The following is a 13,583-nucleotide window of genomic DNA, read 5'->3' on the forward strand; positions in this document are numbered from 1 at the left end:
ATGCCTCATCGCAATTCTCTTGACCTTTGGCATCCCCAAAGTGGCATTAAAGTAAGCTTTCCAAATGTTTCTTTCCCTTTTGATGCCTCTATGCCCCTGTAATTGCCTTTGGCGGCGCCAAAGGGGATTTAAAATAAACCTTTAATTTGTCTTTTTATTTTTGGATGCCACCATGCAACTGTATTGGACTTTGGCACCCCAAAGGGTATTTTAAGTAAACTTTTAATTAGGGTCTTTCCCTTTAGATGCCACTATTCCCCTGTAAAGGCCTTTGAAGACGCCAAAGGGGATTTAGATTAATCCTTCAATTTTCCTCTAAATTTTTGGATGCCTCACAGCAATTCTCTTGCCCTTTGGCATCCCCAAAGTGGCATTAAAGTAAGCTTTGCAAATGTTTCTTTCCCTTTTGATGCCTCTATGCCCCTGTAATTGCCTTTGGCGGCTCCAAAGGGGATTTAAACTAAACCTCTCATTTGTCTTTTTACTTTTGGATGCCACCGTGTAGCTGTATTGGACTTTGGCACCCCTAAACGGTCTTTTATATAAAATTTTAATTTATCTCTTTCCCTTCAGATGCCACTACTCCCCTGTAAAGGCCTTTGAAGACGCCAAAGGGGATTTAGATTAATACTTCAATTTTCCTCTAAGATTTTGGATGCCTCCACTCAATTCCCTTGCACTTTGGCATCCCCAAAGTGGCATTAAGGTAAGCTTTGCAAATGTTTCTTTCCCTTTTGGTGCCTCTATGCCCCTGTAATTGCCTTTGGTGGCGCCAAAGGGGATTTAAACTAAAGCTTTAATTTGTCTTTAATTTAACTTGTTGACCGGTGAATACCAAGACGTTTCCTAATTTCAGAGTCGCTGTAGCCCTCAATATGAAGCTGTAGAATAGCTTCACGTGTCTCTTGTGAGGTCTCCATGGTAAAATTAGATATACCACAAAAACAACCTTTCGACATTGGCTCGCAGTGAACTATACCCGCGCTGTTTCATTGTTTCAAAAATATATCGCATGTCTCATTACATTTCCTGCATGGACACGAAATGGCGGTGTATGATAACCTTTATGGACTGCCACGAACCCAGATGTGCTATAGAATAATACAATATCAATAGTAAAACATATTCTTCCCAAATTACACCTATACAATATGAAGCTATTGTGTTTACCTCGCATCACATTGAGATATGCTGCAGCTACCACATACGGGGGTTGCCGCATATAGCTGTGTGTGTCTCACAGCTATATTGCACACACCAATTCAAAAGTAGGGGTTCGTACTGCCTTGTATGATGTAATTTTATTGTTAATGATATAATGCCGCTCTTGTGGCACGTAACTTACATGGGTCTAGCATAGGACTCTGGAAACCTGTGGCTTCCAGGCACGTATACCAACCCTACCGGCATGGGACAACAGGTAGGTGTGATCATTACAGACGTCTTCAGACCCCCTCTGCGCGATAGTTTTTTGTTGTGTGCACGCTAGGGTCGGCTGGCCAGTGAGCGGCAGCTAGTCTACTGGATCACTGAGGTAGGCTAGGGTCGGCTGGCCAGGGAGCGGCAGCTTGTCTACTGGATCGCACTGAGGTATGTTAGGGTCGGCTGGCCAGGGAGCGGCAGCTTGTCTACTGGATCGCGCGATGAGGTAGGCTAAGGATAACCGGAGTGACGAGAGGCTGGTGCTCAGAGGTCGCATGATCACTCTCCTTGATAATGTTTTGTCCATACGGATGGTGGAGAGCAGTAACCTTAACAACTTAATGGAAGTTATGAGTGTCTGTGAAAAGGAGTGGGGGAAATGGCAGCAATAATGAAGGCTGCATAGAGAATGAGGTCCCTGCATCAGAGTTTTAGCAGCCAAATACTTCGGGTGACTATATTTGATTATGGCTAAACCTTGATAACAATGAAGTAGGCAATATATCTGGAAATATTATCATCATTACTGTAACCACAATTTCATACTAAAGATATTATGTAGATTATGTAAAAGTTGTTAAATTAGGCTTATAACTATCTAAACTTGATAATTAAAATTGAAATGTTCAATTTAGGCAACCGATTGTATCCATTCCCTGTGAACATGGTTGTGTTTTATTATTTGGCAGAGAGAACTGGAGCTGCAAAGGTGACCTCCCTCCAGCGAACGTGATGGGCATAAGACGTCTCCCCGTTGAGCGACAGGCGAATATTGCACGACAAAGGAACACACCACAGAACTCCAGCGAGGAATGAACGCCTGAGGGAGCAGCACACATCCCGAGCGAAACTCAGATTCTGCTCTGAAGCAGTGTTCACGGAGGTGATGTGTGTGTCTCCAACTCTCATGGCAAGATTCACTGCTGGAGGAGGAACTGTACCAGGCAGGAAGTTAATGATTTGTTGCTGTTCAAAAATTTAGAACGTCGTATTTATGGTAATAAAAAATTCATGCGAATACCCAAATGTTAATCATATACTGTTTATACAACACAAATAATATAAAGGTCGGCTGGCCAGGGAGCGGCAGCTTGTCGACTGGATCGCGGTGAGGTAGACAAGGGTCTGCTTGCCATGGAGTGGCACTTCGTCTACTGGATCGCGGTGAGGTAGGCTAGGGTCGGCTGGCCAGGGAGTGGTAGCTCGTCTACTGGATCGCGCTGAGGTAGACAAGGGTCGGCTGACCCTTGTATTGGCAGCTCGTCTACTGGATCGCGTTGAGGTAGGCTAGGGTCGGCTGGCCAGGGTGTGGCAGCTCGTCTACTGGATCGAGTTGAGGTAGGCAAATGTCTGCTGGCCAGGGAGCGGCAGCTTGTCTACCGGATTGCGTTAAGGTAGGGTAGGGTCGGCTGCCCAGGGAGTGGCAGCTCGTCCACTGGATCGCGTTGATATAGACTAGGGTCAGCTGGCCAGGGAGCGGCAGCTTGTCTACTAGATCGCGTTGAGGTAGGCAAGGGTCGGCTGGCCAGGGAGCAGCAGCTTGTCTACTGAATCGCGGTGAGGTAGGCTAGGGTCGGCTGGCCAGGGAGCGGCAGCTTGTCGGCTGACCAGGGAGTGGCAGCTCGACTACTGGATCACGTTGAGGTAGGCAAGGGTCGGCTGGCCAGTGAGCGGCAGCTTGTCTACTGGATATCGGTGAGGTAGGCTAAGGTCGGCTGGCCAGGGAGCGTCAGCTTGTCTACTGGATCGCGGTGAGATAGGCTAGGGTCGGCTGGCCAGGGAGCGGCAGCTTGTCTACTGGATCTCGGTGAGGTAGGCTAAGGTCGGCTGGCCAGGGAGCGGTAGCTTGTCTACTGGATCGCGGTGAGGTAGGCTAGGGTCGGCTGGCCAGGGAGCGGCAGCTTGTCTACTGGATCTCGGTGAGGTAGGCTAAGGTCGGCTGGCCAGGGAGCGGCAGTTTGTCTACTGGATCGCGGTGAGGTAGGCTAGGGTCGGCTGGCCAGGGAGTGGCAGCTCGTCTACTGGATCGCGTTGAGGTACGCAAGGATCGGCTGGCCAGGGAGCGGCAGCTTGTCTACTGGATCGCGGTGAGGTAGGCTAGGGTCGGCTGGCCAGGGAGCGGCAGCTTGTCTACTGGATCGCGGTGAGGTAGGCTAAGGTCGGCTGGCTAGGGAGTGGCAGCTCGTCTGCTGGATTATATTGCGGTAGGCTAGAGTCGGCTGGCCAGTGAGTGGCAGCTCGTCTACTTGAACGCGCTGAGGTAGGCAAGGGTAGGCTGGCCAAAGAGCGGCAGCTTGTCTACTGGATCGCGGTGAGGTAGGGTAAGGTCGGCTGGCCAGGGAGCGTCAGCTTGTCTACTGGATCGCGGTGAGATAGGCTAGGGTCGGCTGGCCAGGGAGCGGCAGCTTGTCTACTGGATCTCGGTGAGGTAGGCTAAGGTCGGCTGGCCAGGGAGCGGTAGCTTGTCTACTGGATCGCGGTGACGTAGGCTAGGGTCGGCTGGCCAGGGAGCGGCAGCTTGTCTACTGGATCTCGGTGAAGTAGGCTAAGGTCGGCTGGCCAGGGAGCGGCAGTTTGTCTACTGGATCGCGGTGAGGTAGGCTAGGGTCGGCTGGCCAGGGAGTGGCAGCTCGTCTACTGGATCGCGTTGAGGTACGCAAGGATCGGCTGGCCAGGGAGCGGCAGCTTGTCTACTGGATCGCGGTGAGGTAGGCTAGGGTCGGCTGGCCAGGGAGCGGCAGCTTGTCTACTGGATCGCGGTGAGGTAGGCTAAGGTCGGCTGGCTAGGGAGTGGCAGCTCGTCTGCTGGATTATATTGCGGTAGGCTAGAGTCGGCTGGCCAGTGAGTGGCAGCTCGTCTACTGGAACGCGCTGAGGTAGGAAGGGTAGGCTGGCCAAAGAGCGGCAGCTTGTCTACTGGATCGCGGTGAGGTAGGCAAGGGTCGGCTGGCCAGGGTGTGGCCGCTCGTCTACTGGATCGAGTTGAGGTAGGCAAAGGTCTGCTGGCCAGGGAGCGGTAGCTTGTCTACTGGATCACGTTGAGGTACACACAGCAAAAAAAAACTATCGCGCGTTTTTTGTACGAAACAAAATGACGCACCAGACGTGGAATAATGGAACAGTCAACATTTTCCTGTGAGATGGTGGTAGCCCTGATGTCCCTGCCTGTTGGTGTCCTCACCTATCTAATGGCAACGTTATATCCTTCAGTATGTAGTACAGTAGATGGGATACGTAAATTGAGCATGTGAATGTAATATTCTGCACAGTAATGCATATTGCAGTAATCATTATCTCTTGCATAGTGTCAAATTCGTGGTGTAAAATAATATACTACATGGTAACTACGACACTCTACTTCATACCGGCGGTGATTTATCTGTCTGCTGGTTTAGATTAATCAGCAACCTCACGTAATATGTAGTATCACCTGTGTGACTGATAACAGGACTCTTTTCATGGATCTGCATTAGTTAACTTCCCTTTAACAGTGAAAATCAGATTTCTATTTAACATGACCATAGACATGTTGTTGGAGGTTAAGAAAGTAATCTTTGACTGTAAGTTTTATTATTTCAATACTTGGTATAACCTTCTCCCGTTGCCAACACTTCATTGAGCCTTCGAGGCATGGATGCCACTAACGTCTGCGTTAAGTTCCTACCAGAAGGGCTTCGCAGATGTTCCCATGCTTGTAAAGCATCATTTACGACTGTAGCACGACATCGATGTTGTCGGTCAGGCATCCTTTCTGCATGGCCGCCCATACGTGCTCTATCGGGTTGAGATCAGGCGATTTTGCAGGATGTGGCAACACTGTTATACGTGGATGGCGAGCATACCACGCCTTTGCAACCCTGGATGTGTGAAATGGGCTGTTATCTTGGACGAGGTAAAATGGCTGCGGCTCTGGAAACGGCATAGCCCCCACTGAAGGTAGCAAGACCTCCTCCAGTATCTCAACGTATCTAGGTCCGGTCAACTGGCCAGGCCCGACATCCACCAATTCACCGACACCAGCACCATGGATCCAACCAAATAGTCCTGCACTCACGCGCCCACTCCTCCTGCTACCAACCACATGTGTCTCGTATCTGGTTATATAAAATGTATAAAATTACATAAGACATTGTGTCTTACTCGTATTAGTGCAACTGATGCTGCAATATAGATTAAGATAATAACTAAGTGAATTAGAAATTAGAAAATATCAACTAACAATATATAATAGTTATTCATTATGAAATCACATCGTAAATGGAGATTATTGCTACAGTAGTTACATATGCCGTATGAAGTGATCATGATCACTGTTATTCACTTAAAAAATAATGACTGTGCATAACTAAAATGTAATACTGCAGCACAACAGGACGTTTCAAGCAGCAAACGATTGTGGTGGCCGTGGCACCCTGGTTTCAAAGCACTTCCGGAACGGTTGTTCATGTTGTCCTCACCAGAGATTGTCATTATAAAATGGAAAATATGTTATATAGCATAACCTGTGTGTGTGTGTGTTGTGTGTGTGTGTGTGTGTTTCTGAGAGAGAGAGAGACAGACAGACAGAGAAAGAGCTAACCTGGTGTTAGGATGCCGCCAAACATGTTTGTTTGCAGGAGGACCATCGCTGCAGAAGGTTTTTCATCACAAAAGATGACGTTCTCCCAAAACTGATGTGGCTTGTCCGCATACTCCAACGCATACTCCACCCTGCTCTCCATGTTTGCCTCACTTAACATAGGTTTTCTTGCTGGTATACGACCACGTAGCCCCTCAGAGTGATGTTTGTTTCGGACAGTTTGAGGGGTGCACTGCAGAGCAAGAGTATCCCGAATGTTGCTAGCGGGCGTGAAGGGGGCAGCAGCAATGACAGCTGCTATGGCCTAGGGAAAGGATGACATATTTCAAATATAACATCTGATGTGGTTGTTTACATAACATCAAGTGGTCCAGTATACCTATATATGCAACATCATTGCCTGATCATCTTCCGGGTTTGTGCAACGTGGGCGCCCACGCCGATGCCTGTTGTCTGTGTTGCCCAACTCTGCCTGTCGGCGAATCCATCGTGCTACGGTTGACCGGTGAATACCAAGACGTTTCCTAATTTCAGAGTCGCTGTAGCCCTCATTATGAAGCTGTAGAATAGCTTCACGTGTCTCTTGTGAGGTATCCATGGTAAAATTAGATATACCACAAAAACAACCTTTCGACATTGGCTCGCAGTGAACTATACCCGCGCTGTTTCATTGTTTCAAAAATATATCGCATGTCTCATTACATTTCCTGGCTGGACACGAAATGGCGGTGTAAGATAACCTTTATGGACTGCCACGAACCCAGATGTGCTATAGAATAATACAATATCAATAGTAAAACATCTTCTTCCCAAATTACACCTATACAATATGAAGCTATTGTGTTTACCTCGCATCACATTGAGGTATGCTGCAGCTACCACATACGGGGGTTGCCGCATATAGCTGTGTGTGTCTCACAGCTATATTACACACACCAATTCAAAAGTAGGAGTTCGTACTGCCTTGTATGATGTAATTTTATTGTTAATGATATAATGCCGCTCTTGTGGCACGCAACTTCCATGGGTCTAGCATAGGACTCTGGAAACCTGTGGCTTCCAGGCACGTATACCAACCTTACCGGCATGGTACAACAGGTAGGTCAGTGATCATTACAGACGTCTTCAGACCCCCTCTGCGCGATAGTTTTTTTTGTTGTGCGTACGCTAGGGTCGGCTGGCCATGGAGCGGCAGCTTGTCTACTGGATCACTGAGGTAGGCTAGGGTCGGCTGGCCAGGGAGCGGCAGCTTGTCTACTGGATCGCACTGAGGTATGTTAGGGTCGGCTGGCCAGGGAGCGGCAGCTTGTCTACTGGATCGGGCGATAAGGTAGGCTAAGGTGAACCGGAGTGACGAGAGGCTGGTGCTCAGAGGTCGCATGATCACTCTCCTTGATAATGTTTTGTCCATACGGGTGGTGGAGAGCAGTAACCTTAACAACTTAATGGAAGTTATGAGTGTCTGTGAAAAGGAGTGGGGGAAATGGCAGCAATAATGAAGGCTGCATAGAGAATGAGGTCCCTGCATCAGAGTTTATTAGCAGCCAAATACTTCGGGTGACTGTATTTGAGTATGGCTAAACCTTGATAACAATGAAGTAGGCAATATATCTGGAAATATTATCATCATTACTGTAACCACAATTTCATACTAAAGATATTATGTAGATTATGTAAAAGTTGTGAAATTAGGCTTATAACTATCTAAACTTGATAATTGAAATTGAAATGTTCAATTTAGGCAACTGATTGTATCCATTCCCTGTGAACATGGTTGTGTTTTATTGTTTGGCAGAGAGAACAGGAGCTGCAAAGGTGACCTCCCTCCAGCGAACGTGATGGGCATAAGACGTCTCCCCGTTGAGCGACAGGCGAATATTGCACGACAAAGGAACACACCACAGAACTCCAGCGAGGAATGAACTCCTGAGGGAACAGCACACATCCCGAGCGAAACTCAGATTCTTGTCTGAAGCAGTGTTCACGGAGGTGATGTGTGTGTCTCCAACTCTCATGGCAAGGTTCACTGCTGGAGGAGGAACTGTACCAGGCAGGAAGTTAATGATTTGTTGCTGTTCAAAAATTTAGAACGTCGTATTTATGGTAATAAAAAATTCATGCGGATACCCAAATGTTAATCATATACTGTTTATACAACACAAATGATATAACTCCTGCCGAACTAGTACAATAAACGTTAAAATCATACAATGTTCCACAGGCACAAATGACCGAGCCAACATGAGCGAGGAGGCCCGTACATGTCACTTTACCTACTGCATCTAGAGGAAAGTGACATTACATGGCCTGGGTGACGTTTTCCACATTGGAGGTCGCTTTACCGCAACCACTGTCGCAGTAACTGCTGAAGGAACGTTTCTTGCCGTCTCTGCGGGAGAGGGGTTTACCTCTCCCTGCCGGGCATGTCATTTCTATTAGCGACAGGTTCCCCGTCCACACTGCTCGTGTTCTTGAACGCTGGTCCCTAGGAACAAGACACCCTACAGCTCCTGGACTAGGCCAGCAAAGGAGTGGACCTGATTGTCATTGAACATATTTGGGCAGAAATGGCGTACACCTGGCCACCAGGAGACGAGAAGTGTAGCCATCAACTACTGAACCACGTCCACGCCCTTCGGGAACTCTGCAGGCTGGACAGGGTATTGAATTGTACCTAAAATTTGGGTTTTATTTATCTCTGGAAATTGATAAGTTTATTATTGCTTAGTATACATTAGTGTCAATAATAAGCAGAGGACAATGTGTACTTATACGATATGTAGAGGAAAATATGTGTATGTGATTTATTCACTTTATGGAGGGTTGTTCTTGCCCAGTTGTGAATTAAATGGCAGCCACCAACATTTTTGTTTGTCTCTCCAGCTGTATGAATTTATGATCGAGTGATAACGATTACAATAAGGTATTTGATCTTTTGTTTGATTTTATGTCTATTGTTTTTAAGCTGTATTAAAGGCAGAGCCTTCCACCAACATATAGCAAAGCACCAGTGTGATACGATCGAAGAGTCGTCAGTAAAGAGAAAGAAATCAATGATTTGAGTATCGGCCAATTTTACTGCTGACGAATGATGGAGTGTATCCATGTCCTGCTTACGAGAAGGACAAATTCATAGTGATAGGAGTATCCAAGTGAATATCATAATGGGGAAATCGTGCGGCATAATTGTAACCTATTTCCATAATATCAGCAGTGTTCAGTTAAGTATACACCTTGCTGCTCAGATACTAAACAGTACTACAGCAGCACTTGGTTCAGTGGTTTGCATTAGCCACTTGCAGCCTTCTCCTACCTTCAGCTTGATAGATATTACACCCTCTCTAACTGAAATGTCTTAGGTACATTTTAATGGTTAAGATGATGAATGAGGATGAATGTCACTAGACCATCGTAGAAGTTGATGGTATAGAGATAAGTTCTACTTTCATCCACAGAGGATAATGATACTATGTATAGTTGTATACATGTACCACAGATATCTATAGATAAGCATTGCTCTTACCGTACCAAAAACACAAAATTTATACGAAAGGATTGGAAGGAAATATTGGAAGCAAATTGGAAGCAAATATTATACGAAAGAACTGGAAGCAAATAATGTTGAAACAGTGATTATAAGAGGCATACTGTGTGCTAATGTTTAAGAAATTTTGCTGAGAAGAAATGTAGATACAATGTGGATCTATGTGCTCCCAACAGTGAGAAGCATACAAATTCTCAGTGGAATAAGGGTAATAACAGAAAAGAAATACAGAATCTTGAACATTTTTCAGAGATACAAAAGAATATTTTATAGGAAATATACAAAGATGACTAAATACTTTACATCTCTTATTATAAAAACAGTATTTATTTCTCATACAAGAAGTTCTCCATACGTTTTCAGCAATTGAAAATATGCATGTACATACAGTCTATCATAAGGTGGGAACAAAATGTGTTCTGATATATACTAATCAATACTGTTTTGCACTAAATGAATATCACACGATCAATTGTTTCCTTTTATCACAATATTTAAGAATGAGGTGAAATGTAAGAGTATTAGGGAAATCTAAATTACAATAAATTACCAGTACAAATTCAAGAAAGGAAAACGAAAAAAGAAAATTATGATCTTGAGCCATGAAGAAAATTCTGTGTCATTTAAGAAAACGTCAAGTTTATATTAAGTTTTCCCCATTGCTAAAGCAAAACATAACATTTATACCACATAAAAGTAGAACAAAGGACTTTATTCCTTGCAGAAATTATGGCAGATTTGACTAGCTTACAATTACCTTTAGGTTTCCCGTTTTCTTTGGTAGTTAAGGTGTATATTTCCCGTTTTCTAATACTTTTTAATCGACCTCCAGATGGCGTTACTGCCAGCATCACAAAAATCAGTATGTCAAAGTCTTTAAGTTGCGCTTCTTTGTATGTGTTTATCGCTGAGCTCGGCCGCCATTTGCAGTCTTATTTGTATCGTCTCCCAAGACGGACGTGTTCTTACGCTCTGTATTTAAAGTCTGTGTTGCCTGATGTCGTAGCGTCTACTCGTCTTTTCGGTAAGTCAGACTTTGCTTACCACTATGGCAATGTTTCTGTGCATTTTTCCTTGACAAGTGGGGCTTCCATGAGCTTTTATTCCGCGTATCAATACGTAGGAAGGATTACACAGCTCCTAGCTAGGATGCCATTTTGGGTTCGTTTAGAATGCCATGATCAACTCTCTACTTTCAGCCTTTCTATCTTCAGTTACCCTTCACTGCTTTCTTCGGATTATTTACATATATCTAAATTTGATGTATGTTTACTAGTGTTAATTATATGTGAAGTGCTGCTTCCGGTAGCCTTGTACGTTCGTGTTTTAACTCTAGTCTTTATAGAGGTGTTTTTCACTCGGTGCAGTGTTTATAAGAAGTGATTTTTAAAAATTAATGCAATATTTTGCTATTTGTCCGTATGCTCAGGGCTGGGATCAGGATAAACATACAGAGAAACGCCAGTCAGGCAAGCCACCACTGCTCCCTAGCGGTGGTAGCCATAACTACATGCGCAGTGACATTGCGCAGGGCAATGTGCAGTCGTAGCTGTTCCGACCACAGTCTCGTACCAGCTACTGACCTGTACGGAGCTGTTGCCGGTCTTTCAGAGCTAGGTTGTAGCTATTCCTCCCTGTGTTATCGCTACCCTTGCTTAGTTTTGTAAGTTTTTTGAAAGTTATTGTTCATCAATATCTTTTATAAGGTTGTTCTATGCAAAATCGATCTTTCATTGACGGTTGTCCGCAAGAGAACTCCGCTTGGCCTTTGTGCGACCGGCTCCGCCTTGAAACTTTTCTGCATAAAACAATTGCCCGATCTTTCTTTTTTCGGGATAGTTAGTTTTTTTTTCCACTATCTGGGGTGGTTTGGCATTCCAGATTTTGAGGTTAGGCCCCTTTAGGATGGACATAGGTAAGCCATCCACTGCCCCCGTAGGGGGTAGTGGTAACGGACGCTTCCATAAAAAAGAAGAAACGCTGATTTTGTGTTGACCCATACGACCAGAGCAACGACTCTTGCTTCCCTCAGTCTCTTCCTAATCAGAAACGTCATTGATGGTTGGTTTGGACATGTTGAAACGATTAGGAAACTGGTTAGTGGTGATTTGATAAGTCGATGAAACAGGTAGCGGAGCTACTTAAGTTGACGAAGTTCCATATTCATGACGTGGTCTCGATACCCGTTGCCATGAATTCATGCAGGGGAGTCATCTACTGAACTGATTCATGGATATGTCAGAGGACGACATTGTGAAGGAACTAGCAAACGAGGACGTTATCGCTGCCTGGCTCATCACCAAAGTTGATTGCTCCATGAAAAAGAGGTTTTATTTATAGCCAGGTTAATGAGTCATGGGAGACGATTGGCTGTAACCACTGGTGAATGACTGGTCAACTATAGGTGAACATGGTGGAAGTGTGGCCAACTCTGTAGTTCCTACTGCAAGAAAGATGTAGAGTAAAGTAATTCGTCTGGAACTTTGGTTTATGTTACGATTCGTTCAGGCAACACTTTTAATTGCTCACAGCCTTTTGGAACGTCTGACCCCTCCAAATAGGTTATTACAGTTATATGGTTGTTTGCCTTAATTAGCAGTAGAGCTCAACATGGGAATAATGACTACCTACCTTTTGTATTTGCAGTATACAAACAATAAGAGACCAGCTTTTGAAGCTCCTTTTACTGGTAAATGATGATATACAATTGCATCTTGTTTACCCTAACGGTTCTCAGATCATGAATTGTAAGGATAACATTGCTAGCGAGAGGCTTTTGTCCTTGCAGTTGCCATCAATTTGAAGCATATATTTAAAGATGCATGATAATAGATTAAACTATAATGTACCCATGATTTCAGATCTATCATGACCCACACACAAACATTGGTAGATGTTACATATAATATTTCTTAATTTAACTTAATATCAATAGAAAAATATGCATTAATGTGTTCAAGCTGAAAGGAAAATTAAGACACCGTTCATTTCCAGAATTCCAGTCAAACAACGGGTTGGATATGATGACACTCCGACCACCGACGAGGACCACCCTCAGTCGCCTGCTGACGTCGCAAGAGAGAGGGAGGAAGCCGTCATGAGAGCAATCAAGTGTCTTGCCTCAAGGAGGGTGGTACCTCCTCCACGTGTAAGTTTGATAGTGGGGTAAACCTTCGTCGAGTCAAGGAGGGTGGTACCTCCACGTGCGAGTTTGATAGGGGGTAAATCTTCATCGAGTCGAGGAGAGTGGTACCTCCTTCACGTGTGAGTTTGATTAGGGGTAAACCTTCGTCGAGTCAAGGAGAGTGGTACCTCCTTCACGTGTGAGTTTGATTAGGGGTAAACCTTCGTCGAGTCAAGGAGGGTGGTACCTCCTTCACGTGTACGTTTGATAGGGGGTAAACCTTCGTCGAGTCAAGGAGGGTGGTACCTCCTTCACGTGTAAGTTTCATAGGGGGGTAAACCTTCGTCGAGTCGAGGCGTCAACCACCGACATAAATGATTGACATGACGGTATGTGGCAGACTGGGACCCTCCTGTGACTTGTGTCACGATTGGGAGCATTTGGTTCCTCAAGGAGCGCTATACTCTCATGGTATTGTTAGCCGGGAGACCATGATCTTGTGTCGGAGAGTGAGTTGCCGTAGCACCCTAGGGAGGAGGGAGAGAGAGAGACATCAAATCCGGCGCGATGCAGTAAGACTGTTGCGTGTTAGCGAATGACTCGCTCGTTATGTGTCATGCGTCTTCGTCTGTCTTGGAGTGATCCGCCGCCGTGTATCAGGATGGGACGTGCCAATGCGCCAGGATATGAGGTGCAGACGCATGTCAGTTGGTGAGATCGTCGTTTGAAATTGAACGGCTTTGATTTTAGAGGACGAGTCGGGTGTTCTTGTTTGTCATTGGTTGAAGGGGGGGGGGGGGGAGAGACACCTCTCCGTCGTTGTGCCAGGACCACAGCCGCCCGTCGGTTAAACTTCGTACATCGGGCATGAGGCCCACCGACGTTGTGGTCAAATCTGCAACCACTGACTTATG

The 13,583-nt window shown here is 45.5% G+C and overlaps 1 long non-coding RNA gene across 1 annotated transcript in view; it reads left to right on the forward strand.

Annotated features, from left to right (window-relative positions):
* The window catches only part of LOC139767385 (uncharacterized), a 54,620-nt gene extending 45,755 nt beyond the window's left edge, over positions 1-8,865 (forward strand). The window contains exons 2-3 of the long non-coding RNA XR_011717057.1: positions 7,797-8,051; positions 8,223-8,865. This is a non-coding gene — a long non-coding RNA (uncharacterized lncRNA). The remainder of the gene's footprint in view (positions 1-7,796; positions 8,052-8,222) is intronic.
* Positions 8,866-13,583: the final 4,718 nt, after the last annotated feature.

Source organism: Panulirus ornatus, chromosome 61 (assembly GCF_036320965.1).
Source record: "Panulirus ornatus isolate Po-2019 chromosome 61, ASM3632096v1, whole genome shotgun sequence".
Classification (NCBI taxonomy): Eukaryota; Metazoa; Arthropoda; class Malacostraca; order Decapoda; family Palinuridae; genus Panulirus; species Panulirus ornatus.